Source organism: Manis pentadactyla, chromosome 14 (assembly GCF_030020395.1).
Source record: "Manis pentadactyla isolate mManPen7 chromosome 14, mManPen7.hap1, whole genome shotgun sequence".
NCBI lineage: Eukaryota > Metazoa > Chordata > Mammalia > Pholidota > Manidae > Manis > Manis pentadactyla.
In genome coordinates, this window is record NC_080032.1 from 75,906,919 (window position 1) to 75,934,763 (window position 27,845).

A 27,845-nucleotide genomic window follows, 5' to 3' on the forward strand; every position below is an offset into this window, starting at 1 on the left:
GGCAGGGCCCTGCCTCCAGCCCGTCTGCTGCGCTTCCCTCTCCAAGGGGCTGTGCCTGCCTCTCTCTGCGGCCCTTCCCTCCACTCGGGCACCGGCTTCCCTCCCTTGGCTCCGCTCCTGCCATTCTCTCCCCCTTTCTCCTGTGCTGTCCTTGCCTTCTCTGTCCTGGATCATTGGCATCAGCGCTAAGTGTGCCCAAGCCCCTGCCATCTTTCAAAGCTCTGCCTAGGCCCCCAGGCGCCTCTAGTTTCTGCCTCTTTGTTCCTCTTTACAGCAAACCTCAGCGGGATCTGCCCCTCCGTGTCCTCCGCCTGGGGCCCTCTGTGTCATCAGCCCTCGCGCACGTTCTGCTGAGAGCCTCCTCGTCAGCATCAGCAGTGGCTTGAATCTTGCCAAACCCAGTGTCCATTCTTGATGCTCATTCCCCTGAACTCTCAGGAGCTTTTGACAAAGTCGATGACTTCCTTCATATGGAAACACCTAACCACTGTGGTTTTCTTCCTAGTTTGCTTGTAGCTCAAAATAGTGGCGTGGCCCATGGCTCCGTCTGTGGGCTTTATCTGCACTTGCCCCCTCGGTGAGCTTTTACCGATGCAGCCAGCTCGTCATGGATCCTACCTGCATGTACAGGACTCCAAAGTTTCTCAGGTCTGACCTTTCCGTCGAGCTTTAAACATGTGTGTCCATTTGCCTATTTGACCATCACGAATAGAACAATTCTTAGAAACTTAAACTGCTCCAAACAGATCTTTGGGCCCCTCCCCTCAGTCTTCTGCTGTCTGTTCTTTCCCCATACAGGCCGCCCAGTCCCTCCACTGGCTTTTTCAACAGCCTCTTGGCTGACCTCTGCTTCCATTTCTGTCTCCTCTCATCCCACACCCAGGATATACATTTTATTGTAGCCAGAGCGATCCCTTTAAAACTGAAATTAGACCATATTACTCTTCTGTTCAAAACCCTCCAAGAGGTTCCCTTAACCTTTACAATAAAACCTGGCACCGTTTCCATGGCCTACAAGGGTTTATAAAAGGCCTCATCTCTGGTTTCTCCTCACTTCGCTTTCCCTGTTCCAGCCACATCGGCCTCCTCCTTTTCTTCAAACAAGCTAAGGGTGTCTGAGCAAAATGGCCTTTGCCTCCTTACCCTCAAGTATTTGAGTAACCCGTTCTTTTGCTTGCTTCAACAGGTCTGTGCTCAAATATCACCTCTTGAGAAAAAACTTCCTCACCAATGCTGTGTAAATGACCACACCCTATATTTTTTCTAATCCCTTTGCTCTATTTTATTTTTTTAATAGTCCTTACCACTACTTCATTTATGTTGTATATTTGTTTTCTTTTTAATTGCCCATTCCCTATACTAGAATGTAAGATCAATGAGGGTTGAATAAGTGAGTGAAAGTGATCTGTTGTACTCACCTCTGTAGCCCAGTATCGACTCTCTCCTCTCCTACTACTAGGCAGTATTTCTGTCTAGTACTGTGTATTCTCCTGTTGTGTCTTGCATACAGTAGGAAGTCTATAAGTATGTATTGAATGAATGAGTGAATAAATGAATACATTTTGTTGTTCAGAATCTTGCAAGGAACGGTGAGTGGGCTCTGGCCACAGTAACCCAACTGTGTACTGTTTTGGGCATAGATGTGGTAACTGGAAACGTTTAATTTTGCAGACAACTTCTGGTTTCTGTTTTCCATATTTTCGCCCACAATGACTCTTCCCTCCTCTCAACCTCTCCTGCTTCTCAGCACTCCTTTTGGATAATTCAGCCTTAACATCCCTTTTTTAAAAAATTGGAATATAGTTGATATACAGTATTATATTGATTTCAGATGTACGACATAGTGAATTATCCATCAATAATTGCATATGTTACTAAATGCTTGCCATGAGTGTAGTTAACTCTGTCACCATGCCGAGATATTACAATATTGTTGGTTGTATTCTCTATGAACATTCTTTTTGATTGTGAGAATGGGATAAGGTGGGGGGAAAAAGGCAGTAAAGTGGTAGAGATCATGCTGCCATCTAAAGGACAGAAGTGGTAGGAGGCCTGTCTTGGTGGCAAGAGAGAGAGAGGAGATTGGAAATTTCATTAGCAGTGGGGTCAGTAAGACCAATTCAGGCTGCTCAGAAAACCTGTTCTCTTTGGTGACATAGGGAAATGAAGATTGTTGGCTAATTAGTACAAATGTCTACAGAAGATTTAAGGTCAGAAAATCACATTTGGATCTGCTTTTTTCTCCCCTCCTTCATTGTGCGTGTGTGTGTACCAGGGAAGGTGGGCTTTTTTTTCTTTTTTTGCTCAAAGAGATCCAAAAATGTTAACAATGGTTGTCTTTGGATGGGAATGTATTTTTTCCCCTTTGCTCCATTTCTCTGAAGTGTCTTCAAAGTACATAATTTTTTAAATTATTTTCTTAAATGACCTAATTTTTTAACTTAAATGGGGAATGAACATAGTTAACTTGAAAAATCCATGCCTTGTGAAGATACCATTGAAATCTGTGATCAAATAAAAATTTATTATGTTGCAAAAATAATGTGTTTTTGTGTTTTCTTTCTTTAAAGAGGCCTTATTTCCTAAACACAATTTGACAAAAATGCAAAAGCTTCAATTTGGAGAAATAATTTGATATGATTAAAAGTGCCCATTAGAATGAAAAGGCAAAATTGCAGAAAATAGTTGGATAGTTCAGTAATTTCTGATTTTTACAGGTAGAAGGCTTGAAAGGGATAAAGTTACCTGTAGGGGAAAAGAAGCCTCACAAAATTCACAGAACTGCACTGGGTGGCAAACAGGAGAGTGTGGAGAAGAACAGCACACAGAGTTTGGTATAGATTTATCAAAACATTTGGTAATTATTTTTAAAAAGTAAGAAATGCTTCTCTTAATTAGAGCCATTGAGAAGTATGTATGTGAACCTGTTTATGGGGCCTTCTGTAAAGGCATTATTGAAATGTTTCTTTGAATGTGGAAAACTCTCAAAAAAAATCACCGAAGTAAACATGTCCAGTCTGCAAGGATTGCAGTTGAAACACAGTGATTGTTTCTGAACTGTGAAAGCTATCTCATAATCGAGCAGCTCAACACAGGAACTTTGAGATCTATGGTCAAGAGCAACCATTAGGTCTGGGTGGGGTTCCGAGGCTAGAGCACCTTATGGAGGAAATTGGAGATGCCGTACGTTAGGAGCTGAGGTTAGGATGAACGACCAGTCCTTCCTGTCTATCCTGGGGATGGACTCGGAAAGAGGACTAGAGAAAGGTGAGTCTGGAGGACAAGCCAGATTTGGGGAGTTCCTCCTGTATGGCAGGTATTGGTGGGGTATGTTCTGCAAATGATACCTGATGAATAATAATCATAGCGTTTGTTGAGGAGTTACTCTGTCTGGAATTATGCTGAGTGCTTTGCAAATAATATCTTAGTTAATCTTCTCCTAAACTGGATGGAGTAAGTGCTGTTAATCAGTTTTAAAACAACAAGCACCACTCCCAAAGCAAGGAACTCCGCTTACATGATTGTCCTGGGTTCACACAACTAATATGTGTGCACAGTACAATTGAGTCCTTAAGTTTAATAACTACACTCTACTGCCCTAGAGTTGTCTTTGTATATACTTTTGCTTGTATGACTCCTAAAAAAAAATTGGTAACCAGTGCATACATTTGCATACCTTTATGTTGACATCTAATTTTTTTCATCGTAAGTTAAAAATTTTACAGAAGCTGTAATACATATTTCCTTTGGCTTTTTTATTGTGACAGTTGATATACAGTATTACATTGGTTTCAGATGTACAACATAGCGATTCAACAGTTATATACATTACTAAATGCTCACCACAGGTTAAGTGTAGTTTCCCACTGTTACTATACTGAGATTACAGTATTACTGGCTAAATTCCCTATGCTGCACTTTCATTCCTGTGACTAATTTATTTTGTAATTTGAAGTTTGTCCCTCTTTATCCCCTTCACCTATTTCACCCATCCCCTCCAGTGGTAACCAACAATCCATGGTCTGTGTTTATGAGTCTATTTCTTTTATGTTTGTTTTGTTTTTTGGATTCCATCTGTAAGTGAAATCATACAGTATTTCTCTTTCTCTGTCTGAAATATTTCACTTAGCCTAATACCCTCTGGGTCTATCTGTGTGGTCATAAGTACCACTCTTTTAAGAAGATGATATTTGTGATATTAAAAAATACAACGTTGTTCCTTTTACTCCTTGAAATCGTATTTTCATTACACTTCTACAGAATTTTATCCTAATGTAACATATTTTTGCTCTTCTGTTGTTAACCTTGATGGTGAGGTTTCTTGGTCAGCATGGTAAAAGTATCCACTTACTCCCTTAAACACTAATCTACATGTGGTTGCGGAGGTACCTTATACATGTGGTTAACATCTGCGATCATTTGACTTTTAAGTGTTACCCATGATAATGTGAGTGGTGATTCATTCAATCAGTTGTAGGCCTTAAGAGTAATAATTGAGGTTTCCTGAAGGAGAAATTCTCCCTCAAGCCTACAGCATAACTCCTTCATGAGTTTCCAGCCTACTAGGTCACCCTGCAGATTTCAGTCAGTCCCCACAATCACGTGGCCAATTCCTTAACATAAATCTGTTTCCTATTGGTCCTGTTTCTCTTGGGAACTCTGACTGATATATTCGCCCTAGTAAACTGAACTGCAATAATACCAACAAAAAATACATTTTTTTTTTTTGCTCAATAAGCAGTAGCTCAAAATGGTAAATGGTATAGATATATCAAAACATTTAGTAATTATTTTTAAAAAGTAAAAATATACAGGAAATGCATCCCTTAATTAGATCTACTAAGAAGTAGATATGTGAGGCTGTTTATGGGGCGTTGGGAAAAGGAATTATTGAATGTCTCTTTGAATGTGGACCATTTTAAAGTTTGAGATGGATGAGAGGTAGACCTTTTGCAAACTGGGAGAAAAGTGACTGTGAGGAGGAGTGTATTATTAGACCAGTTGTAGGAAAAGTATCTACAAAGCAGAGAATCTGAGAATGCGTCCTTTAAACTGTCTGTGACCTTGTACCCATTCTAAAATCTCTGCACACCTCCAGGGCAAGAGTGCCCTCCTTGGAAGATTGCTCCTTACAGGTCTGGCTTTCAGAGTTATCTTGCTTCTCTCACATGTCTTGGTGGCTGACCTGGTTTGGACTTAGCGAACTTGGCAAACCTCTGCTTGTTTTCTGATTCTGCTAATGTGCGCCCATTGTTTCTCTGTGATCTTTGGATTCATAGTCCGTTTTGGATCTGACCATCTTCTTGATGGTTTTCAAGTCTCCTGTTCCAACAGTTTCCTTGGCTTCGTAGGTTTTTAACTTGACAACGTGATCTTCCATTGTACACATTCCAGAAAGGCACAACTGCCTTTCATCACCTCCCTGGTGCTGGATGGATGCTGGAGGCAGCAACCTCAGCCCACCACGAGCCACCTCACTTTCGTGGACTTTATCATAAGGTATCAATTAAGTTAAAAAATACTTTGTTGTCCTACTTGGATCTCTGGCCCCTTTGTCTGCTTCAGTCTGTTTCCATTTATTCTGGTTTGTCCCCGTTTACCCTTCATCCTTCTGTGCCCTTTCTGACTACGTGCTTCTCACATTTCCTTCTGAGGTTTAAATTTGTCCAATTTCATTATTTTTCTAAATGCTAGTAAAGATCAAACCATAAAAAATGTCAAAATTTACCACATTTTAGAGATTGAAGGAATATTATACATCACAATCTCTGTGCATGCATTTGTTGTAAAATAGATTTTGTGCAGGAGTGATTTAAGCAGAGAGGGTCTGAAGCATTGAGAGAATTTTTTGAAGACCAACATTCCTCTGGGACTTTCCACTTGCTCTGTGGTAGCACATTACATATGTGCTTCCTTCGCCCTTTCTGTCTTGCCAACCAATGTTTCTGACCCTGGCTGTTGAAACAGGATGGAGAAAAGAGAGACAGGGAATGTGGCAAGGAGGTTCTTGATTATCACCTACTCTTATAGAAGGGGATTTGCCCGTGTTCAAGATGAGGTTATTCTCTCCTGGGGTGCTTTATTTTTTTTCTGTGGCCACCCATTTCCTCTCCTGGCTGGGGGTTTCTCATCTGCAGTTCTTGTGTCCCAGTGAACACCGTTGCTCATGGCATCTGCATACGCTTGCAGTCTGGTGTCGACCTCTGGCTTCTGTTTGCTGAGGTCCCACAGACCTCCCCAGGTAGCCATACTGAATGGGATTCAAGACAGTCCAGTCCCTGTGCTGGCACTCTCTGGCTCACACACACAAACAAGGCCCACATTCTGCCGCTCCATGACCATGTGATCTTTTTGTGTTTATTAGAAAGAAGTGCACATTTCTCAGCATATTTTGTTTCTGCTTTGTTTCTACCTGTTGGGAAACTGTGGCCATGGGTACTGATTTTGTTAGAACAAGAGCCTCCAACTGCCATGTGCCAGAAAGTGAAAAAATGTATTTATGTAAACAAACCCCCTGCCTTTGTTAGATGCACTTGGAGAACACACAAGCATACATATTGGCTTCAAGCCCACATATGGTCTAAGGAAACATTCTTTGCTTAAATGAACTCTGGAAATGCAGGTTGATCCTAACAGGGCTTGCAAACTCTTCTTTGCCCTGCTGCCAAATCAGTTAGTAGGACTGTTTATTCCCAGAGGAATCTTCTGGAAGCTCTCTCTCGCTATGAGGTAAGGGTCAGCCTTCCTCCCAAACCCAGTGGGACACTGAAGATTAGGATTCACAGAGAAGCAACAGCTACCTTCAGAGAAGTTCTCTTCATAAATTCTCACCAATATCCACCTCTCTAAACTTTCATAATCTTAATGCTCATACAGAATTTCAAGAGTCATGTAACAGGTCTTTGGAGTAAATTCTCCATATGGTCTCATATCACTTTTTAAAATCTATTTTTATCTTGGTACTTCAGTTGGAAATTCTATTTTAACATTCTATTATAAATAAAATATAACATTCAAATATTTCTCCAAAGATGATAAACACCTTTAAGAGTGAGGATGACTTAATGTGGATAAACCAATCTTCATCGGAAAACTAAAATCTACAAAAGAATCTTCAAATTTCAAATAGGGCAAATTTCTTTCAGAATAGTTTATTGGGGAAGAGTATCATGAGAATCTTATTTTTGTTCCTTCTGGAAAGCACAAAATTTTATGTGAAAGAGATATCCCTGAGGACAGTTTAAGAGGAGAAGGGTTAAAGCTGCAAATAGCAAGATTTAAGATTAAGTATGAAGAATTTCCTGACATAGAACTTTCTATAGCACTGGAATGCAATATTAAAGGGCCCTCCTCCACTGCTGGCCTCCAAACCAGTCTTGTGGGGGTGAAACTGCTTTGTGCTCTGTTCACAGGTCTCTGCAAGCTGATGAAGGCTGACTGTATACTTAGTCCCTGATTAAACTAGGGAACTCCTGCTAAAGGGATGTAGGTATAATTTCTCTTTCCACAGGTACACGGAATTATCTAGCTATTTTTAGCTCATATAGACCAGTATAGCCCTGGGATCCAGATTCTGTCAGGTGTCATATTAAACAAAACAAAACAAAAACAACACTGTGAGAGAAAGTATTTGTTTTAAAACAGTTAAAAATCTTTACTCAGTTTCTTATGCAAATATATAAGGTGGCAGGTGGTGACAAGTTATTGGGGGACAATTTTCCATGAGTGCCTCATGTTTCTGTGTGTCTTGTGAAGAAGGGAAGTACTGGCTGCCCTTTGTTATGTCTTTTCAAAGATGTTTGTACAGCTCACAGCCATGGGACACAGGGATTGTGTCTCCTGCTGGAACAAAGGACAGGTTTTCTTATGGTCTTGTGTGTAGGCAGAATAGTGGCCCCTTCAAAGATGTCCACGTCTTCATCCCAGGAACCTTTGCATATGTTACTTTGCAGCGCAAATGGGGATTAATGTTGCAGGTAGAATTAAACATGCTGATGAGCTAAAGGATCTTAAAATGAAGTTATCCTTGTTTTCCCAGTGTAATCACAATGATCTTTTAAAGTGGAAGAAGTAGACAGAAAAGGAGATCAGAGTGATTCAATGAGAGGAGGACTCAGTTTACTCTTGATAATTTTGAAGATGGAAGAAAGGGGCCCTAAATCAAGGAATGCTGGTGGTCCCTAAAAGCTGGAGAAGTCAAGGAAGTTGATTCTCTAGAAAGAATGCAGCCTTGCCAACACCTTGATTTTATTTCAGTGGGATCCAAGGTGAACGTCTGACCTCCAGAACTGCCAAATAATACATTTGTATCAGTTAATCTGCCGAGTTTGTCATTTGTTACAACAGCAATAGGAAACTAATATTCCTTGGCAGATAGAGATAGTATCTCCCTCTGGAGTGAAGAAGGGTAAGCATGCTTACTATACAGTATAATAAGGGTAATGTCTCTTTCTGGGGCAAAGGCAGGCATGCATATTTCCCATTATAAAACATTTGGGTTCCCTACATTCAGGGTTGCTCTGCTGGAACACTACCCACTACGGATGCAGGTGTCATCAGGCTCTCTTGTACTGCCCTGTGGGCATGGGGTTTGGAGGAACTGGTTCAAAGGATAATACCCTGGATAATGCTGTTGTAGAGTAACCCGTCCCTTGTCTCTGTCTCAGGAATCTCATGTCTTCTGCCAGCATCTATACAACTTTAGCAGGCTAACTTGCTAGTTTGCTAGCAGGCCCTTCACATATGTGTATTGTTAATGCACTTCTGCAAAAAATCTTTAAAAGTTGTCTAGACCAGGGCTGAGCAGCTTGGTAATCATTGCATTCAAGATACTTAGAATAAATAGTATTAACTTTTATTTACTTTGTTTCTATACTTTAAGGATGAAATGTCCCAATGTCTCTGCTTATACGAAGATCAGAAATCTGTTAGCAACAGATTGGAAATATAAAAAATAAAAAATAAAAAAAAACCCTAATTGTTTACCACATATAGTTTGATAAACATTTCTTAGGAAAATTTACTGCTACGGCAGCCACTAAGAACTTCCTTGTCATTTTTTTTTTTTATGTACAGAATTTCCTTACTGCCACACTCATATTTACTCTCTGTTTCTCCGTGCCATGCTGCACCAAGAGACAATCCCTGGGAACAGTCTCTCAGAGTTTTTTTCCCATGTAAGCATTCTCACGCTGAATTGTTGGTGAATTAGATTTCCCTGTGGGTTATACCGTAATGCTCCCTGGCTTCTATAACTACTTTCTTGTTTTTATCCTAAACTCTGTGACAAAAGTCATGTCAGCCTTTGGGAAATCATCTGGACCAAGGATTTTGTTTTACATATGTGAAAACCAAAGCCTCTAGTGACCAGGCAAGTCATTGCTTTATTAATGTCCCTTTAGAGTTAACCATGTAGTGTTTTGGTAGAGCTCGTCTCAGTCACCATTATTCCCCTTTCCCCGACACAAAGCCTGTTTCTGTTGTTGGTTTGGTTAAACAGTATTGCTTCTCTTGACACTTCCAGAAGCATAACTGTGAAATTACTGTATTTGCAGGCTGACTGAGGCTAGAGATATTGACCTGTGAAAGGCACTGGAAAGAAACTTATGACTATGCTTATAATTAATCAACTCGAGACATTTATTGAGAGCCTAGGATATATAAGATGCTCGTTTAGGTACTGGAACAATGCTTGGAGTGAAGGCTGGCAAATGGTGCTTCCTGAGGAAGGCTGAAAAGGACCTTATTTGGGAAGAAATTGAGAGATGTATTACAGGTCTGGAATTTTGAAAAGGTCTTGGGATTCTAGGGAGAGGGAAATTAATGGGGTTTATTATTGAAACTTTTGCCAGGAACATGTCATTTAACTGGCACATTTCTTCTTCTTAACAGGTGTTGTAAGAAAAGGTATACTCTTTTTTCCCCCTAATACTTCCTCACTGAGAGAAATAATAAATGTTCATGCTCTTGGAAGTCACTGATAAATAATAAGGGTCAGAGTTTTGCTCAACAGTGGGCCCACTGAACTCTCCATGCTTCTTCTGAGTTTCATGTCTAAAATGTGTGCTCTTTTTGTTCTGGGGACTACAAAATGATGAATTCCTTTAAGAGATTTGAAAGGAGCTGGGGATTACCAGGTTGGTTAATGAATAATCTTAATGTATACTGTGCAAAATACATTATACATAAAAGATTCAATTTTTGAGGAAAGACAATTGGATCATGTAGAATTTTGGTTCCTAAAAGAATCCTTCCTAGATTGGAAAAACATAAGCTGAGGGTTCTGTACATTTTGGTAAAGTTATATAACCTATGCTCTTTTGTTCTGACTACTACAAAAGGGAGAGAAAAGCTTGCACATGTAGCAAAGATGCATTTCCAAATCAGGAGACAAGTCAGCCCCACTCCACACCTGTGCAGCCTTCAAGTGGATGGTCTGTATAACAACAAAAGATGCTATAGAACAAATGATGAGTTCTTCAGAGATAAATGTCTTTTTAAAATTATCATTCACAAAGGAATTGTTATTACCAAAAGATCCTGTAATTAGCTAAAATCCTGAAGCTGTCTCAGACTGAATTTATACGCATGATACCATTGATTGGCAAAATTGTAGGTTAGAACAAAGGTGACTCCTACCATTCTAATGAGAGATAAAGCTGTGTTTGGATTTAGGAGCATGTCATATTTATTGGTTTACATTTAGCTAGTTAAGGTGATTAACACACAATATTAAAAAAATCTTCCTTCAGTAGGCAATATAGAACCATGATTATAATCTAATTTTCATAGGAAGACACTGCTATAGAAGAAATAATGTTGTGACTCATATATCCAGACTTGGTATTGGGCTGGCCACTTGACCTACTGAGCTTAAGCCAGGCACCACTAATCATCTGGTAACTCTTTCTAGAATTAGAGAAATAATGATTGGAAAGAGAAACTTTTTGGGAGTATACCTTATAAACCTATAAAGTATTGGTACAATACAGTGATGGAATAAAGAAATTTGGAAAAAAGTACTTTTCACAGATAAGCCAGGTAAAGTGAAGAGGAGGATAGAAAGAAGTAAGGAATAAGTAAAAATTAGTAAAAATGCTGCATTTCCTCTCATGGGATAGATTTTTCCAATTCCTGAGGATCAAAAAAGAAACTATGACATCTCAAGTTCCTTTGCAGTTCTGTTCTAAGGAGTAATTAAATCCATTTAGTATTCTGTCTTTGCACAACATTAATTCATTCCTACTTTGACCTTAAGCATTGCAACAGAATTATGGTTTATTCATTTGCGTAAATGTAGATAGTATAAAACAAATCTTTAAATGAGTTAATGTATGTGAAGCACTTAAAGAGGATTTGGTCATGTTTGCATTACACAAGTATTACTATTTTTTTTCCAAGAGGAAGAAAAATCTTAGGAGTCTAAAAGCATTTCAGCTCTTTATGGCTAATCTTTGTAATGGCTTCTGGTCACACTTGCCACAGCTCAGCACCACATTAGGTTAACTGTGTTGCGCTCATTTCCCAGGTGGCTGGATGACACTTTTGATTTTTTTAGGATGACTTTTGAGGCTGTCTTTGATGGTTTATGCCAAAGTCTCTCTTTTTTAGTCCCTTGAGTTTTGGGGAGCAAGTTGAGTTGTTTTGAAGTAACCAACCATTAGATGTCGCTTTCTTCTCATCACTTTTGCTTTAAGAAAATGCCCTGGGTTTAAGCTTTTCATATTCTTTTCTTCTTCTTCTTTTTAAAAAATGCCTATAAATAGTATATGTCAAAGCTAAACGGGAAATTTAATTTTAGGTTAGTAGATAAGAGACATAATACTCAACCCCTTGGAATGATTAAACTTTGTGGTTGTTTTAAGTGGCCTGACTCAGTGTCCCTAGTTGACTAAATTTGGAACTGCAGTTTTTGTGTTTTTCTTTCTTGCTGAAGTTAGCAAAGCCCTGTTTCTACAGTAGATACTTTTGCCTGGGGGCCCCTGTATTCAGGTCAAAGCCCATGAGTTTAGATCTAGCAACTGTTTTCAGATACCTGTTTAGAACTGTCCCTTCTCTAGAACACCTCTGCGACCCTGCTCACCCCAGTTGCTTAGGAGATGTCCTGTGCTTACTGCTGTCCTAGCATTTATAACACAATGTTGAAATTGTTCACTTAGTTTCCAGCCTCATCAAACCTTCAGTAACCTTGGGAATGTGGACTCTCTCTTTTTCACTCTTGTTACAAGGCCAGTTTTTGGAGGAGGTCATGGAGAGGATGTGGCTGCCTGGTGCCCCCAGAGCTGGACCCAGTCAGTCAGGCTCATTGGTTCCTCCCCTGTCCTTGGAATGTACTTTCAGCCCACCCACACTAGGAACAGTTCCAAGGACACAGCCTTGGAGAGTAAGGTGTTGACACCACCTGGATTTTGTACGTGACTGAATCCCGTTAGGGCCTCTATATAAACTCTTAAAATTCTGGGGTGGGTGGGTGGAGATATCTCATCTTGCGGCCACTCAGGATAAGCTGAGAATGTCAGTTCCCCAGCTAGTTATACTGGCCATCGACCAGTCTGGTGTGGCCTGCCTGTTACTCTGGTCTCTCCTTGCCTTCCATGTGCAGGGGCCAGTTTTGAATTTCACCTGGGGAACTCCCAAGACTTGGAACCAACACTGGTACATTGCACAGTGTTTTTATATAAGGTATATCATCAATAAGCATTTGCTAGATGAATGATTACTTAGCTACATGAATGCTATTAATTAAATGCAGTGGGAAACGACTTGGGACTGCTTTGATCTTGTTGCCTGTTAAATGTCCAGAAGTTCTCCCTCTTTTCCTGTCCTGGAACTAACCACGCATGTGCTTGTTTTGAATGTTAAACCATAGTTTGGATGGCACTGAGTTACAGGAGCTTTCTTGGGCAGGAGGCAGTCCTGGTTTTCCCTCGGCACTGGCTCCTCCCGTCTGTCATTTATTTGGGCGTTTCCATTGGTGCACAAAAGCACTGGCTTTACAGAGGGTGTTTTTTTTTTTTGGTCAGGAATTAACTAGTTCCTTGGAACTCCGAAAAACAGACCTTAGCAAATAGAAAGATGATAAAAAGATGAGCGTAGTTATAAATTCATGTGAGATTTTTACTTGCAGTTAAAGTTATTGTTTTATTGCTCTAATTTACCATCACGGGGAACGCTGGCCCAGTGCCTGTGTTGACTTTATCCCCTTGAGGGGGAGAGTCTCACTTAAAAAACTCATAATGAATATGGAGAATATTTTCCAGCATTTGAAAGGATATATTCCAACCCTTGTGTAAGCCTTGTGTTCAGAAATACCTCTAAATAATATAATTTCCCTCATACAATCCAATAAAAGGAAAATGTAAGTGACCTTCTTAGATTTCTAACGCTGGTGTAAATAACAGACCAAAGTCATTTATAAAGCTATCAAAATAAACCTCTGCCACATTAAATAAAGTCCATGACATGGGCATATTACAGACCTTGTAGCTGTGGCACCTTAACTTTGCTGTTCCCTGGCTCTTTAGTCCAGCAGTGAATGGTGTTTACTTCCTCGGTATGTAGTACAATGAGATCAAGTCAGGTTGAAGTAGTTAAAACAAAGACCTCCAGACCTTCTGGAGGTTTCTCTGTATCAGGCTTCAGCAGGAGCAGCTTTAACAGCAACCGAGATGATGAGGGAGACGATTATGAAGCAGAGAGTATGAGACTGTTGAGAAGATATTCTTGAATCAGGTTCTTTCTTGAATTCATAATTGACATTATTTCTTCTTTCCTGCAAATTTTTATGTGTTTCTGAAATGGAGTTCTTTGAGACTTCTTTGGTGGGCATAAGGCTTTACTCCATTGAAGAAGAAACTGTAACTGGTAACGATTATTAGCAACTTTGAGTATGAGAATATGTCCAAAATTTATGAAAAGCTAATCCAACACAACAGGATTAAAATTTACACAGGATGTTCAAAACGAAGAAAATAGTTGATTGTGTTTTAAAAAGCTAATTTCATGTTGCTTTTGCTCTTACTGGTGTGGCAGGAAAAAATTCTCTCAAACTGGTCAATTAAAAGTAAACCAGTTTTTTTTTCTATTTTAAAACAATCTCTGTCTACTAACATTCATTCAAAGTTTAACTCTCCAGCTCTTTCTGCCTTCAAGAGGTCTCTCTCCTCATTCCTCCTTCCTGAAATGGTGTCTGGAGTCAAGCAGAAGCTTAATGTCTTGAAGACTGGTGCTCCCCATGGTAAGATGGTTGGATTCTGTTCAGGGGCAGAACAGTTTAGTTTTATAAGAAACTGCCAAACTCTTTTCCAAAGTGGCTTGTACTACTTTGCCTTCCCACTAGCAATGAGTGAGAGTTTCTGTTGCTCCATGTCTTTGTCAGCATTTGGTGGTGTCAACGTTTCGGATTTTGTCCATTCTAATATGTTGTGTAGCTGGATCTCACGGATGTTTTCATTTGCATTTCCTTGATGACATGTGATGTGCAGCATCTTTTCATATTCATATTTGCCATCTGTATGTCTTTGGTGAGGTGTCAGTAAGATCTTTGACCCATTTTCAATCCATTTTTTTCCCCTATTGTTAAGTTTTAAGAGTTCTATGTGTATTTTAGACAACAGTCTTTTACCAGATAAATGTTTTGGAAATATTTTCTCCTAGTCTGTGGCTTATCTTCTCATACTTTTGATAGTGTCTTTCACAGAGCAGAAATTTTTAATTTTAATGAGGTCCAGCATATTAATTATTTCTTCTTTGGATCATGCCTTTGGTGTTGTATCTAAAATGATATCACCATACCCAAGATCATCTACATTTTCTCTGATATCTTCTTTCAGGAGTTTGGGTAGTTTTGCATTTTACATTAAGGTCTATGAGCTATTTGGAGTTAAATTTTGTGAAGAATGTGAGGTCTGTATCTAGGTTTGGTCCACTTTCTGGTGTGTGGATGTCCAGTTCCAGCACCATTTATTGAAGAGACTATCTTTTCTCCATTGTCAAAAGATTAGTTGACTCTTTTTATAGGGGTCTTTTTCTGGGCTTTCGATTTTGTTCCATTGATCTATTTATCTCTTCTTTTACCAATACCACACTGTCTTGATTACCATACATCTTAGTAAGTCTTTAAGTCAAATAGCCTCAGTCTTCCAACCTTGTTCTTCAAAACAGCATGTTGGCTATTCTGGGTATTTCACCCCTTCATATAAACTTTAGAATTGGTTTGTCAATATCCATAAAATAACTCACTGAGATTTTGATTGGGATTGCAGTGGATCTGTCGATCAAGTTGGGAAGAACTGATGCCTAGGCAATATTGATTCTTCCTATCCATGAATATGGACTATTTTTCAATTTATTTAAATTTCTTACATTCATTAGAGTTTTGTAGTTGTCCTCATACAGATCTTCTACCTGTTTTGTCAGACTTTTAAAAATTGAGGTATAGTTGATATACGATCTTATATTAGTTCCACGTATACAATAGAATAGTTCACCAGTTACCCACATTATTCAGTTCTCACCCCCACTAGTGCAGTTACCATCTGTCAACATAGATGTTACAGAATCATTGGCTATATTCTCCAAGCTGTACTACCATCCCCGTGATCAACTTATATTATGATTGAGAATTTTCGTGCCCTTCATTCCCCTTTCTCCACCTTACACATCTATCCCAACACCTCCTGAATGGTAACCACCAGTCACTTTTCAGTGTCTATGGGTCTGCTGCTATTTTGGTCATTTTGTTTTGGGTTTAGATTCCTCAAGTAAGTGAAATCACATGATATTTGTCTTTCTCTGCCTAGTTTATTTCACTTAGTATAATACCCTCTGGGTCCATCCATGTTGTTGAAAATGATAGGATTACTTTCTTTCTTATGGCTGAATAATATTCCACTGTGTATATGTACTCCATCCTCTTTATCCATTCATCTATTGATGGACATTTTGGTTGCTTCCATGTCTTGGTTACTGTAAATAATGCAGTGATAAACATAGGGGTGCATGTATCTTTTCAAATCAGGGATTTTATGTTCTTTGGGTAAATTCCTAGACATGGAATTACTGGGTTGAATGGTATTTCTGTTTTAGTTTTATGAGGACTCCCCCCATTCATAATGCTTTCCACAGTGGCTGCACCAATTTATTCCCACCAACAGAGTAGAAGGGTTCTTTTCTCCACATCCTCGCTGACACTTGTTATTTCTTGTCTTTTGGATAGGGGCCATTCTAACTGCTGTGAGGTGATTTCTCATGGTGTTAGTTTGCATTTCCCAGATGATTAATGATGTGGAACATCTTTTCATATGCCTATTGGCCATCTTTATTTCTTCTTGGAAAAAAGTCTTTTCAGGTCCTCTACCCAATTTTTAATAGGGTTATTTAGTATTTTTGGTGTTGAGGCACTAGTTCTGTATGTATTTTGAATGTAAACCCCTTCTTGGATGAATCATTTATGAATACATTCTCCCATGCTGTAAGTGGGCTTTTTGTTCTGCTGATGGTATCCTTGGCTATACAGAAGCTTTTTAGTTTAATGTAGTCCCACTTGTTCATTTTTGAGTTTGTTTCCTATGCCTGAGGAGATGTGTCCAGAAAATAATTTCTCAGGATTGCTTTGGATATTTGGGGTCTTTTGTGGTTCCATATGAATTTGAGGATTATTTGTTCTAGTTCATTGAAAAATGCTGTTGGTATTTTGATTTGGACTGAATTGTATTTGGAAATTGCTTTGAGCAGGATGGTCATTTTGACAATATTAATGCTTCCTATTCATGAGCATGGGATAGATTTCTATTTATTGGTGTCATCCATAATTTCTCTCATGAGTCTTACAGTTTTCAAAGTGCAAGTCTTTCACATCCTTAGTTAGGTTTTTCCTAGGTATTTTATTCTTTTTGATGTGATTATAAATGAAATTGTTTTCCTAAATTCTCTTTGTGCTAGTTTGTTATTAGTTTATAGGAATGCAACAGATTTCTGTATATTTGTATCCTGCAACTTTACTGAATTCAGTTATTAGTTCTAAGTTTTTTTGGTGGGATCTTTAGGGTTTTCTATATATAATATCATGTCATCTGCAAATAGTGACAGTTTAACTTCTTCCTTACCAATATTGATGCCTTTTATCTCTTTGTGTTTTCTGATTGCAGTGGCTAGGACCTCCAGTACTACGGTAAATAAGAGTGGTGAGAGTGGGCATCTTTGTCTTGTTCCCAATTTTAGCAGAAAAGCCTTCAGGTTTTCGCCCTTGAGTATGATGTTAGCTGTGGGTTTGCCATACGTGGCCTTTATTATGTTGAAGTACATTCCCTCTATGTCCATTTTGTTAGGAGTTTTTATTATTAATGTACATTGAATTTTTTCAAATGCTTTTTCAGTATCTATTGAAATAATCATGTCTTTTATATCCTTCTTTTTGTTAATGTGGAGTATGATATTGATTGATTTATAAATATTATACCATCGTTGCATCCCTGGAATAAATACAAGTTGGTCATAATGGATGATCCTTTTGAGGTATTTTTGAATTTGTTTTGCTAATATCTTGTTGAGGATTTTTGCATCTATGTTCATGATGGATATTGGTCTATAATTTTCTTTTTTTGTAGTGTCTTTGTCTGATTTTAGTATTGGAGTAATGCTGGCCTCTTGAATGAATTTGGAAGTATTCCATCCTCTTTTACTTTTTGGAATACTTTTAAGAAGGATAGGTATTAGCTCTTCAAGTGTTTGGTAGAATTCAGCTGTGAAGTGATTTGGTCCTGGAATTTTGTTTGTTGGGAGTTTTTTGATTACCAATTCTATTTCATTGCTGGTAGTTGGTCTGCTCAGATTTTCTGTTTCTTCCTGGGTCAATCTTGGGAGGCTGTATTTTTCTGCAAAGTTGTTGATTTTTTTCTAGGTTGTCCAATTTGTGGCATGTAATTTTTCATAGAGTTCTCTAATAATTCTTTGCATTTCTGTGATATCCATTGTGACAATTCCTTCTTTGTTCCTCATTTTGCTTATTTGTACTTTTTTTTTTGTCTTGATAATTCTGGCCAGTGGTTTATCTCTTTTGTGTATCTTCTCAAAGAACCAGCTTTTGTTTTCATTGATTTTTTTCCATTATTTTATTTTTCTCTATTTTACTTATTTCTGCTCTGATCTTTATTACGTCCCTCCTTCTAATAACTTTGGGTTTCATTTTTTCTTTTCTAATTTCTTTAACTGTGAGTGTAGACTGTTTATTTGGGATTGTTTTTGTTTCTTGAGGTCGGCCTGTATTGCTGTGTACTTGGCTTTTAAACTTGCTTCTGTGGTGTCCCACAGATTTTGGGCTGTTTTATTTTTGTTTTCATTTGTCTCCATGTATTGTTGATTTCTGTTTTGATTTTTCATTGATCCATCGACTATTTAGAAGCATAATGTTTAGCCTCCATGTGTTTGTGGACTTTTTTCTTTGTGTAATTTATTTCTAGTTTCATACCATTGTGGTCTGAGAAGCTGCTTGATACCATTTCAAACTTTTTGAATTTACTGAGGCTCTTTTTGTGGCTTGGTATGTGATCTATTCTGGAGAATGTTCCATGTGCACTTGAGAAAAGTATGTATCCTGCTGCTGTTGGGTAGAATGGTCTGTAGATATCTGTTAAGTCCATCTGATCTAATGTGTTGTTCAATGCCTCTGTTTCCTTATTTATTTTCTGTCCATTGATATAGGTGGTGTGTTAAAGTCCCATAATATGGTTGAGTTGTAGTCTATTTCTCCCTTTAGTTCTGTTAATATTTGTTTTACATATTTAGGTGCTCCAAAGTTGGGTGCATATGTATTTATAATGGTTATATCCTCTTATTGGACTGATCCCTTTATCATTATGTAATGTCTTCCTTTGTCTCTTGTTTTCTTTGTTTTGCAATCTTTTTTGTCTTATACAAGTATTGCTACTTCTGCTTTTTTCCCCCCTATAATTGCATGAAATCAAAGAGACATTCTACTCCTTTCTCTCTCTCTTCTCCTTCTGGTACCCCTGTTATGTGAATGTTACTTCTTTTGGATTGGTCATACAGCTCCCTTATCCTTTCATTCCTAGAAATTCTTTTTTCTCTTTCTTTCTCATCTTCATTGTGTTCCTGTTCTGTTTTCCATCTCATTGATTATCTCCTCTACCTGCAGCAATTTATTATTCATTCTCTCCATTGTATATTTCATTTCAGTTACTGTATTCTTCAGCTCTGAGTGGCTTTTTTCATCTCTTATATCCCTTTGCTGAAGTTTTCCCTGAGATCTGCAGATCTGTGAGCATATTTATGACTTTTACTTTGAAATCTTTGTCAAGAAGATTGGTGATCTCTGTTTCTGGTGCCTTATCCTGTTGTTTTGCTTGGAATGTATTCCTCTCCCTCCTCATTATGTCAGGGTTTCTGTGTTTCTTCCTTCGTATTAGACAGCTCTGCTATGCCTCCTGGTCTAGAGAGTAATGGCTAATAAAGAAGGTGTCCTGTGGTGCCCAGAAACTCAAGACTCTCTACTCTCCAGTGTCTGGTTCTTTCTGTGGTGGAATCCCAGTTGCTGTTGGTGGCCTATGGGTGGGGCAGTTTTGCTGCCTGTCTGCTGGCAGTGGCTGATCTCAGGCTACTGCAGCTGGCTGCTCACCTCAGCCAGCCCTTTGTGAGCCATGCAGTGGCACTCCTTCCAGGTTCCTTGTTGGGGGCTTACCTGTGCCTGTCCTGCAGCGATGGCAGAGCTATTAGACAACTGGGTGGGTGGGGTGGATGTCAAGAAAGAGGGACATTGGGCCAGGCCTCTAGCAAGGAGGAAGGAGTGCTTGGAGCTGGCTCCCACAGGTGCCTCCCCAGTTGGGCTGAGAAGGGGCTGGGAAAGCTGGGAAATCCTCCCTGCCTACCAGGCAGAAAAGTGGGATGCTGCTGGGCCAAGTGGGCAGGGCTGGTGGGTGAGTGCACAGAGAAGTCTCAGGGCTGAGGGAGGGTTGGGAAAGCATGGCCCACCTGCCCTTTCTTCCGTGGAGATTGTGCCATCCAAGCCCTGTCCCTTTGGCAGTCTTCCTGCTGCTAGTAAGTCTTTTGAACTGCCACCTCTGTGTTGGGTCTCAGTGAGAACGATGGAGTGTGTCTATCTTCCATAAGTGGCAGAAGGCTCAGCCTCCCTCCCTGAGTGCTTCAACTCTCCCTGGTGTTCAGGTCTGCTAATCACCAAAACCCACGCAGAGTGGACTTGTCTTTCCAGAGCAGGTCTCCAGGGCTAGGTGTGCAGAGTTTCTGAGTGCTTATCCCCTCCCCACTCTATTCCTCTCCCTTCTGCTTGTGGACTGAGATGGGGGAAAGACTTGGGTCCCCCTTTGGTCACCACTCTGCCACTTTACTCCTTTCCATGTGGTCTTCTTCTCTTGACATGTGTAGACGGGCTGTTCTGTAGTCTTCAGGTCATTTCCAGGCATAGTTGTTTTTGCTGTAGTTGCTTCCTTGGTGTGTATGTGCGAGGAGATTTCTGTCCTGTCTTCCTACTCTACCGTCTTTTCCACCCTCTCCTTCACCTTTGAAGGATAATTTCACAGGGTACAGAATTCTAGGTTGGTGGTCTTTTCCTCTGAACATTTTAAACATTTCACTCCACTATTTTCTTGCTTGCATGGTTTCTGAGAAGCTGGATGTGATTCTTACCTTTGTTACTCTGCAGGCAAGGTATATTTTTCCCCCTCTGACTTCTTTTAGGTTTAAAAAAAAATCTTTGGTTTTCCAGAATTTTCAAATTAGGTACCTCAATATAGATTATGGGCATTTATCCTGCATTTGTATTTTCTGAGCTTCCTGTATATGTGGTTTGCTGTCTGACCTTGATTTGGGGAAATTCTTAGTTATTGTTTCACATTTTTCTTCTGTTCCTTTCTCTCTTTGTTCTCTTTCTGGAATTCTCATTATGTGCATGTTAAACCATCTGTAGTTGTCCCACAGTCCTTGGAAATTCTATTCTCTTTATTCAGTCTTTGTTCTTTTTGCTTTCAGTGTTTGAGGATTCTGTTGATATGTCCTCCAGCTCAGAGATTCTTTCCCTTAGATGTGTCCAGTTTACTAATAAGCCCAAGATTTGTATTCTTCATTTCTGTTACAGTGTTTTTTTTTTTATCTGTAACGTTTCTTTTAGGCTCTTTGTTAGGATTTCCATTTCTCTTCTGACATAACCCATCTGTTCTTGCAAGCTATTTTATCCACAGAGCCCTTAGCATATTAATCATGGGTGTTTCAGATTCCCAGTCTGATAATTCGAACATCTTGCCATGTCTGATTCTGATGCTTGCTCTGTTTCTTCAAATTGTGTTTTTTTTTTTTTTGTCTTTTGGTAGGCCTTATAATTTTTTCTTGATAGCTAGATATGAGACACCAGGTCAGAGGAACTGTATGTAATCAGGCATCTAGTAAGGTAGTGGTGGGGTGAGGGGGAGGAGGGGGTCAATCTTTTAGTGAGCCTTTGCCTCTGGGCTGTGAACTTCATAGGTGTTTCTCAGTTTTTTCTCCCCACTAAGTGGAACAGGATGGCTAGAGTGGGCTGGAGGCGGGCATCTCCCTTCTCCCATATGGAAGCGAGAGCCAGCTGGAGGTGGATACTTCCCTCCCCCAGCTCAGGGAGGCCCTGGTAATACCTCAGCAGGTCAGGCTCTGGTTAACTAAGTCCCTCTGAGAGTAGGCCTTCATAAGAAGACTAGAATGCTCTTGTGTAGTTTAAAAAGTTCCTTTCCCCCTCCCTCCATGGGAAGCAGGAGTTTTTCTCTGATATTTTTTTGTGGAATCTGGTTGAGCTGTTCAAAGTATCTCATAATATTGTGGGGATCTCCTGAAACTAAGCACCCCTGAAGTTCTGAACTCGGACTTGTCCAAACCAAGCCTCCCATGATTTGTCAATCACACTTCATATTTTCCTGTCTGGCACTGGTTCCCACGGTGGTTTCTGCTAGTAAATCTCTGCTCCTTTAAGTCATGACTCCTTAAAGTATTTGCCTGTCTGTCCCTCCAGTCTTGTGACACAGGGCTGCCTTACATCCTCCCCTCTCTTACGGATCTAAAAAGAGTTGAACTTTCAGTCTGTTCAGATTTTTACTTGTTGTTTTAACAGAGTGACAATTTCCAAGCTCCTTACGTGTGAACCTGGAAATCCACTGTCATTATCCTCATTTCATGACTGTGATTTTTCTGTCTGCAGTATTTGTGGCAATATATAACCCAATGTGTTCTTTGGCACTGGAGAAAATGCTTCTGTAGCAACATGTTTGATTGATTAATCCTGTAGCTCATGTTCACTTAATATTCTGGGGGAAAAAGTGCTTTGTTAACACTTTGACTCCACCTTTATTCAGAGCAGAGGTAAGTCTAGTGTCCTTGCTCTCTGTTGCTGAACTGCAACTTTTCTTTTTCTTACAAACTTCTGGCTTTTTCTTCTCATCATATTTATCTCAAGGGTCATCTGTTTTGTATGCACCTCTTCATTTTATAAGTGGGTCCCCTTCTTATTTTTAGTACAGTTTGATTTCTCATATATAAGCAATTTTTGCACTTGGTTGAAAAGTTCCTTGAAACATTTTTATATAGAACACCTGGTGAACTTTATATCTTGGCTTTTGCAGGACCCCGCATTTCACCCTTTAATTTATCCCAAATTTACATTTTCTGGCTTCCAGCCATCTCTTTTCTTTCTTAGTTTCTTGTACTTTATCTTCTCTTACATCATCAGCCAACTTTGTTTTGGGCAGGGGATGTGGGAAAGCATTTTCCACAGAAATCGAAGGTTTTATTACTTAACAAGAATAACTCTAGAGATCAGAGTATAAGAAGGCATACTGGACTATAGATTTTGGGCCATTGTGTAGGGCCAGTCACTAAAATCAGATGCATTTTGCACTCATTCTTTCCTTTGCAAAATTAGATTTTACTAAGATGTCATGAAGCTTTAGTGTTTTTTACATACAGTTAAACCAATGGATGCTAAATCCTTGAATGTCAAAAATAAAAATAATCTAGAGTTTACAAAATATGCTGGTTTAGAATGTTCATTTTAGAATTGGTTAATTTTTATGATTTAGCATTAATCACAATAATAATAGCTACCAGGTATTGAATGTGCTCTATGGATTGAGTATTGGTCTCAATGTTTTCTATGTATTAATTACTTAAATTTCATAACAGTTTTTTTGGGGCAGGCAATCTTATTATTTTTACTGTATATGAGGAGCTTAAGTATTTGGGAAGTTTAGAACTCCCAAGGTCACAGTTTTAAAATGTACCTGGCATTTGTTTTAATCCAGCAGATAAAATGTGCAGCCATGGGAGTGAAGGTCAGGAAGGAAGAAGTCTTTATTCACAGATCCATAGAAACAGGAGGTGGAATTCGCACTTGAATTGGCTAGTCCTGGGACGGTCAGTCCCTCTCCTTTCAGTGAGGCCCTGCATGCTGCAGCATTAAGAAAACAGAAGATAAGAGAATATAGTTAATACAGTCACACACCTAGTAAATAGTGGAGCAAGTATTCCCCAGTAATATTTTGATTTAGGAACTGAAGTCCTCTTGGTTGATACTAATGGATTCTAGACAATTCTAAAATATGACAGATGGATTGAACTGCTCCCCGTGTAATTACTGTTCTCCTAAATAACTGAATGAAGTGCTTAAAAAGAGATTTAATAAGGCTGCTCTAATGCTGTTACTTGACATTGATTGGGTCCCAGCTGTGTACTCAGTACATCCTCATACACTGAGGGGGAGGCAGAGGTCTGTGTTTGCCAACTTTGATTGACTTTGGTTGTGATCATCAGTTTGGTCATGATGGACAAAAGGTTAAGAGATTCGCACGCTTTTGGGTTATGTACCCACTGTAAAACATAGTGACGTGTATTTCAACACATAGCTATAGCCAGTTGTAAAAGAGCCTTTTACAAATTTATTTAAACTTTTACAAATTTATTTAAATTTTACAAAATTTTTTCAGCTAGAATTTTTAAACATTAATGCTTTTTCCAGCTCTGTGCAAGATACTATAGAAAAAAAAATTGTTCTAATTTGTCTCCCATTTTTGGGGACAAGGTGATCAGAGGACAATAAAGAAATGTCAAACTTTGGACAAATTCAAATTTTTGGATAAGAAGAGGGTGAATTTAGATAAAGGAATTCAGATTGTTTTGAGATGAGGTTAATCAGGTTACTTAACATCTTTGAGTTACAGTTGTTTTACCTGTAAAATCAGAATAATTATACTTAATCCCTAGGATTTCTGTGAGATTTTTTAAGTGAAATAATGTACATAAAATACTTAGAGTGCTGGCTTATAAGTCAATAAATATGAACTACTATTGTAATATATGTGTGTATTATATTTAGTCTGTATATATTAAATATGTACAAACTTATCTGTCGGTCATAGATAACACAGCTACACTACTAAGATGTTAACTCTTTTGCCCTCCCTCCCACTTTCTTTACCTTCTCTTTCTTATCATTACAGGTAAAGGCATGTTATTTCTGAAGCCATGGTTGTTTTGAGACAGTTCTAAAGAGCTGATACAGGTTCCTTCAGTCCCATCATGCAGGACCCAGAATGGGAGTTAAACTGACAAGATTGTAAGAGACCTATTTTTTTCCTTATTAAAAAATGCAATAGCAGCAGCTATTCTGACTTGTAGATGTGAAATTGTGTGGGTTCCATAGGAAGGTTGGCACCACCACCTTTGACTATTTGGAGAGGTCCTGTCTTGTCAGGTGAACCCTGTCTCCCTGAGTCATCACAGGACAGAGGCCTCCTTGGGTTCTGGTGATTTGCGAGATTAGAGATTCTACCTGTGCCACAGAAGGGACTTGTACTCTGGAATTATAGCTGTAATTTTTTTTTATTTTGGTATCATTAATATACAATTACATGAGCTGCCCCCATTATCAAGTCCCCACCACATACCCCATTATAGTCACTGTCCATCAGCACAGTAAGATGCTATAGAATCACTACTAGTCTTCTCTGTGCTATAGTGCCTTCCCCATGCCCCCCCACTACATTATGTGTGCTAATCATAATGCCCCTTTTTCTCCCTTATCCCTCCCTTCCCACCCATTCTCCCCAGTCCCTTTCCCTTTGGTAACTGTTAGTCCATTCTTGGGTTCTGTGAGTCTGCTGCTGTTCTTTTCCTTCAGTTTTTTCTTTGTTTTTATACTCCACATACAAGTGAAATCATTTGGTACTTGTCTTTCTCTACCTGGCTTATTTCACTGAGCATAATACGCTCTAGCTCCATCCATGTTGTTGCAAATGTTTTCTTCTTATGGCTGAATAATATTCCATTGTGTATATGCACCACATCTTCTTTATCCATTCATCTACTGATGGACACTTAGGTTGCTTCCATTTCTTGGCTATTGTAAATAGTGCTGCGATAAACATAGGGGTGCATCTGTCTTTTTCAAACTGGGCTCCTGCATTCTTAGGGTAAATTCCTAGGAGTGGAATTCCCGGGTCAAATGGTATTTCTATTTTGAGTTTTTTGAAGAACCTCCATACTGCTTTCCACAATGGTTGAACTAGTTTACATTCCCACCAGCAGTGTAGGAAGGTTCCCCTTTCTCCACATCCTCGCGAACATTTGCTGTTGTTTGTCTTTTGGATGGTGGCCATCCTAACTGGTGTGGGGTGATATCTCATTTATAGCTATGATTTTTAAAAAATTTATTGCAGTTAAAAACAAATTACATGAGTACTACCACCTCAACAAAATTTTTAAGTGTATAGAACAATATCGTCAGCTGTCAGTGAAATGTAAAGCAAATCTCTGAAACATGTTCATCTTGAATGACTGGCACTGTGTACCCACTGAGACTCTCATAGGTGGAATTATGCAGTATTTGCCGTTCTGTGACTTGGCTGTCTCACTTTGCATGATGTCTGCTGCTATGGAAACAGTGTGGGGGTTCTTCAAAATTTATAAATAGCTACCATATGATCCAGCAATCCCACTTTTGAGTATTATTTTTATTAATTAGTATTATTTATTATTAAAAGAATTGAAATCAGGATCTCAAAAGCAAGATTTGCACTCATACTTTACTTAGGCATTTTTTACAATAACCAAGAGGTGGAAACAGCCCAAATAACTGTCCATTAGTGGATGAATGGACAAAGATGTAGTGTACATGCACACACGTATATTACTTAGCCATCAAAGGGAAGGAATCCTGTCATATGCAACAACGTGGATTATAGTCACGTTTTAGGGGAAATTTGGAGAGGTTTGTAGCTTTCTGTCATATTCTCAAAGGGATCAGAGATCCTGAAAAAGTTAAAAGGCTGCATTAGGGTCGGCCTAACCCTGAACAAACTTGGGCGTAAGTTAAATTTGCCTGTGTCATTCCCTTGTTGTGTCTACTCCGGACAATGTGCTCATCACACTCCTTTCCCTGCCCCAACTTTTAAAAAGTCCCTTTGCTATGGAAATGAAAATGAACTGAGCCACATATACCAAATTGCCTTTCTCAGATGTGAGCATTTCTTCAGGGAATTTCAGAGACTGACGCTGAAGAAAGCAGATAGTAGAGATTCGGGGCTCAAGGGCACATTATGGGGGTGGAAGAGAAAATGCCACGCAAGTTCTCAGCTCTTTTAGGTCATAGGACTTATTCATTCTCCACATACAGGGCATATCAGCTTACTTAGAAAAACAAACATGCCAAAGGAAACATCCATTTAACTGTGTCATCTAAAATCATTTCTGCACCTTTCAGAAGCTCTCCTTAAAATTAATGCTTTTTAAGTTTTTTTGTAGGAAATGTATCCATTAATACAGTTGCCTTTATTAGAAGCAAAGTTTCAGTGGTTAAAGGTTAAGTGTTCTGTTGTTTTCTTCCTCTTTGTAAGAGCTTGTGGCCGGAGGTTTCTGTCATATATGACTGAAGAATAAATCTCAAGTGAAAATTTAGCTTAAAAAAAAAACCCAAACATTTAGGGCACTTCTCACAGACCTGAATATTCCCAAAGCAGTCCTCTAGTAACCTTAGGAGAAGGATTTCTCAGTAGTGAGAAAAGAAGTTCCGAATGTGTTGAATTTATAGTTTCCACCTGCTTTTTAATAATTGTTAAGGGATATCTTGCTCTTTTACATGATCCTTAACACAAAGTGCATAGTTCATATAATGAAAACTGCTAGTATAAAGTTATATTGAGAAGCTTGTATGTTTCCTAGAGATTTTAAGTATTGGATAAACTCAAGTATATTTCTGAACAGAAAAAACTTTCTTCTCAGAATTGAATTCCCTTTCTGATTGAAAAACTTAAGAGAAGCCTGTAGTCATTGGCATAAAGATTGATTACAAATAAATTTGTAGAAGTCCCCATTTTTTTTCCTGCAAAACAGACGCGACATTTAAATATTTCTCTAATGTTATTGGCATAACCAACTTTGTCAAAGAGCCATATGGTTTATGCAAACACAGAGATAATCTTGGAACATTGACATATGTAAGCTTAATTTAAAAAGCCTGTGAAAATAGTGGGAAACAGATGGAGAGTTGCCATGGAAATCACTAACACGTAGAGGAAGAAAAATGTTACTTTAGAGTCATAGTCATTTCCAAAGGAATAGTCAGACTTACAAGGGTTTTTTATCCCACCCAGTTGTCAGTAGCAATAAAAGTAGTTGTTGGGATTTCATTATATTTTTTATTTGTCATGATTTAATAATGCTTTTGTAGTACCCTCAACATACAAATGTGCATGTTTTCATTGGTAAATATTTTTTGGTAGTGGGAGAGAATTACACCAATTACTCACCATTATTTTACATTAGAAATATTCTCCATTTTTATCTGAATGAAATTACAAGTT